Source organism: Alligator sinensis, unplaced genomic scaffold, assembly GCF_000455745.1.
Source record: "Alligator sinensis unplaced genomic scaffold, ASM45574v1 scaffold550_1, whole genome shotgun sequence".
In the NCBI taxonomy this organism is placed as follows: domain Eukaryota; kingdom Metazoa; phylum Chordata; order Crocodylia; family Alligatoridae; genus Alligator; species Alligator sinensis.
In genome coordinates, this window is record NW_005841980.1 from 988,438 (window position 1) to 992,798 (window position 4,361).

A 4,361-nucleotide genomic window follows, 5' to 3' on the forward strand; every position below is an offset into this window, starting at 1 on the left:
CCCATTCTGCAGCCGTCAAGACCGAGGAAGACAGAGTTCTGCAGGCATGCAAGGGCTGAAGAGGTTTGGTATGGGGAACAAACCCAAGTCTGTGCTCCCAGGTGAGCCACTTCCTCCCCACCTGGCTTGGCCTGGCAGGTTCACAGTGCCCTCACCTCTGCACTAGGTCTTGTCCCTAGGCAGGTCCTTGGAGCCCATATGCATGCTGCCCTGGCCTGGCACCAGCACCAACGCCGCCCCCACGGCACACCTCTCACCTGTCTGGAGCCACGGACCCGGTGGCAGGTTGCAGGCAGTGGCCGACAAAAGCCGCGGGCCTCGTTCAGTCCCCAGGGAGCAGGGGAACGGATCCAGAGCTGCTTCTAGATGGCCCGTCTTCACAGTCGAGAAGCGCCAGCACTTCTTCCCTCCACGCAGAACCAGAGCAGAGCTGGGGGAAAGGGAGAGAGTCTGACATGACCTTGTTTTTGAGAACAGCAAAACTCAGCTCACAAATGACAACGGCAGCCCCAAAACCACGGACGCTCAAAGGGGATGAAGGCCACGTTGGCGCGGGATGCCACATGCCATGGCCTAGCTCTGGCTTCTCACGCCGGCCTCCAGGTCACCGCGCCGCGGTATCGTGGGTGCAGAGGAGCACGCGGGGCGAGTGCACGATGTTGACAGGGATGCCTGTCGACATGCGAGCAAATCACCGCGGGGGATGGGTGCTGAAATCTGCTATCAGAGCCCAGCTGAGCTCATCTGGGATTCATCTTGGGAGGGGTGGGTGCAGGTTTTTTGGCCCCTTCCTCTCCTTTCCCCCCACCCCCCGCTCCCCGGAGCATTCCAGCCGGCTTTGGAGCAGCGAGACTGTCTCGAGCTCCCAGGAAGGCCCTGGGCCGCGTGGAGCCAGCCTTCTTCCCATCCATCATCCTTATCAGCGGTCTCTGGCAGTGCGGCGGTCCCTGGCAGCAAAGCCTGCCTGGCCAGAAGCAGGGGGCGAGATGGAGGGTGCAGCCCGCACGGAGACGGGGAGGGCACATTGGAGTGATAAGCAACACTACAAACAAAAACAACTGTCCTCGGCGGGAACTTCAAAGCCCCCGGGGCCGAAAATTTATGTGGCTGAAGAATGCTCCACCATGGGGCAGCTAAGCAGGGTCCCCAAGGCAGGGGTGGGTTTCGGGGTTAGGTTCCTGGGTGACCTGGATGCGGCGAGAGCAGGTTTCAGGCTTGTGGCAGGGACCCAGCACAAGAGCTTGTGCCCAACACCAGCATTGGCGGTGCCAGGGTGAAAGGGGCTGCGCTGGCAGAGGTGCATCATGCCGAGGTCCCTCTCTCCCTGGGGCATCCTCCAGGACAGTGGGGCCAAGGATTTGGGAAGACGTGCCACAGATTAACTCCTGCACCATCCCCAAGTGCCACTCCCACCCCCTTCTGCTGCTCAAGGTGCTGATTTTTTTCCTGCTCTGGCCACGTACCACCTGCCACACACTGCCCACCCCTGCTCTAGGAGGAAGCTCAAAGCTTTTCCAGGAGCCAGCAGGAGCTAATGCCAGAGACCGGACCTGCTCCATGAGATGGCTAAGCCTTAGCAAGGTGCTCAGTTCCCGGCCACATGCAGATGGCCTTGACATAAGTTTCCTAGGAGGATGGAGGGGTGGGACGGTCAGTGCATGCTTGCTGGACGCGTGCACTTTGTCAGGCAGGGCAGCCTTGGCCCAGACCCAGGGCCTAACTCTCCTTTGGTCTTTCTGAGCTACCAGGAGATTGCAACCTGTCTAAACCCCTGCACACCCAATAGCAGCATGGAAAGCCAAATGCTGCAGCCTCCCAAAGGCCCAGGCATGTCTGCAATGTGGGTTGGAGACTGCTTTGCTCACGGGGGGATGGCAGTGGGATCTCTCCTCTCTGCTAGACTGCTCCATGCAATAGGACTCAAGCCGCTCCGTAGGATCCAGCCTGGGGCAGATCAGCTCTGATGCCACCAGAGCCTGGTGCTGAGCCCTTGACCTACCTGGATACAACGTGGGAAGTGCAGAAGCAGGAAGAAACAGATGGGGACCACCCCCACCCCAGCCCCTGTCCTGCAAACAGGCAGCAGAAGGCCAGTACTAACTGCAGCCTGCACAAGCCTGCGCTTGCAGCTTGCCTTGGCTTTGTTTTCACTTGAAGATAATGTCCTGTTTGGAAAAAGTCCTGGGATCTGCTTGGGAAGGAGGCACGCGCCCAGCTTGGTGAACAAACACACCGAGATGCCCAGATAAGCACAACTGCTGGGGTGGGGGCAAAGAGAAACATTTCCCCCTCGAGCCTGGTGTACGCTTGAAAGCCTTACCGGTCTAACCGGCTGGGACAGGGGATGATTTTTTTTTTTGGATTTGTTTTTGATTTTTTTTTTTTTTACCAAATTAGCTCCGCTGGGACAAGCTAGTAGAAGCACAGCTCCATTAGTGTCCTACACCCACCCATCCAGTCATTTCCCTGGGGGTGTCAGGATTGTTACCATCTTGGATTTGTCCTCAGCCTGAAAAAGGGTGTGTGCGCCCAGAAGCTTGCAAAGAAAGATCATTTTTTTTTTGCAATTCCTTAGCTGGTCTAATAAAAGGTATTCTCTCTAAAACCAAGAGTTTTAGAGTTTTGCATTTCTTTTTATCTCAGACCAACACGGCTACCAAATACATCCCTGATACACCCATCTGGTCATTCCCCAGTGTAGCTGGGAGAAGCTCCACTGATACAACCCCTCCTGGTACCAATACAGTTGCATTTGCACTAGGGGAGCGGTTTACTGCTTTAATGAGCCCACTACAATTAAACCAGTGCAAGCTTCCAGCAGAAAGAAGCCTTCCCTTTCTCATCGAGAGCTCTCAATTTAGCTGCGACTTACTGAAAACAACCCCTCCACCCCAGTATTTTACAAGTGATCAGAGCAGACAGACAGCAGCTTTGCAACAGAAAACACGAACGTAGATTTACAGGGCCACCGCGGCCAATAACTCAGATCCCGCAATTAGAGAGACATGACTGTGAACGGCCACTCCGGTTACACAAGCAAGAATTTTAAAAAAACGACAGGGGATATTATCAGCCCTCATGCTTCAGGGCACAGGTCCCTTGTTCCTTGAGGTCAGGAAGGAAGTCAGTGTAAAATGTTGCACAATTTCCAAATAAGTTGAGGTTTTAACCAACAAACTGATCAGTGTCTACATCTCAGAGAGCCCCAGTGGGACAAAGCAAGATGAACTCTGGTCTTTAACTATTAAAAGTGGTACAAATTGCAACGCAAGGCACGGTTCCCACTATTCTGGCAGTGCAGGTAGCACAGTGGGGCACCAGTGTGACTGCGATATAAAAAAAAGGCACCTTAGGTATTTGCTGCATTTTTGGCTCATAGCTAGCAAACTTAGGAACACTTGCAATGTATCCAGTGTGAATGAATCCAGATCTTCCAGTCTGGAAGGTACTTTGGATTAATAATATTTTCTCCGCTGGTTTCTGCAGAAGAGAGAGGGAGGAAAAAACGGGTAAATAATAGTAAAAAATAACATTGCTCTTTTTATTTATTCTCCTTTAAAACCAGATGGTGCCTGAGATGTTGTTCAGACCTACATCTGTTTAAAGATCGGAGAGTGAAAATCCCAAGGACTGAAACCTGGATCCAATAACCAAGTGGATTAGTGGCAGAGCATGGCGTACGTTGCAAGGCAACGACTAGATCCCCACACAGGTCTGTGCAGTGCCTGGCGCAAGGAGCCCATTATCTTATGGGGGCCTCGGGGTGGCAATATAAATATTACATAAAAAGTTATTAATGATAATGAAAACCAAACCCCGCCCTTAACAGCTCCACTGATTGGTGGACGAAGGCTCTCCCCCGTGTTTAGGATTGGCTTTATGGGGAGTTTGTATTCTGGAGATTATCACAAACATTTCATCCGTTTGCTTTGGGGATGGAAAAGGCTTGCTGCATTTCAGCGTTTCCATTTTCAGCCAAAGGAGCCAAAAAGAAAACTTTAGGTTTGATTCGCATCAAATCAAACTGAACCCAATGCTTTTTGCTTTCCCTTCCCCCAACCTTTGCAACTTTAAAGCGGGGGAGGCTCAAATACGGTTCATTTTTGTGCAAAAATAATGGAATTGATTTGTTTAAAAAAAAAAAAAAATTAAAAAAATGAAGAAAACTCGTTTTGTTCACTCCATGACACCTCTCATGGGGTCTATTTATAGGTACGAATTAAGAGTTTGAGGTTTCCAGCAAGGCTTTTTGGACTGTTGGCCAAGCCCATCCATCCACGATGGCAATCCTTGGGGTGCAAGGCTTATTATTGCTACAGAGCTGTGATGCTCCCCTGCTGGTTCTTGCACGGAGGTCTCCA

The 4,361-nt window shown here is 52.0% G+C and overlaps 1 long non-coding RNA gene across 7 annotated transcripts in view; it reads right to left on the reverse strand.

Moving 5' to 3' along the window:
* The window catches only part of LOC112549855, a 29,711-nt gene that overhangs the window by 18,466 nt on the left and 6,884 nt on the right, over nucleotides 1-4,361 (reverse strand). For 6 of the 7 annotated variants that reach the window (XR_003093422.1, XR_003093418.1, XR_003093421.1 and 3 more), the window contains exon 4: nucleotides 258-3,480. This is a non-coding gene — a long non-coding RNA (uncharacterized LOC112549855). The remainder of the gene's footprint in view (nucleotides 1-257; nucleotides 3,481-4,361) is intronic. The other variant, XR_003093419.1, reaches the window with a different exon arrangement.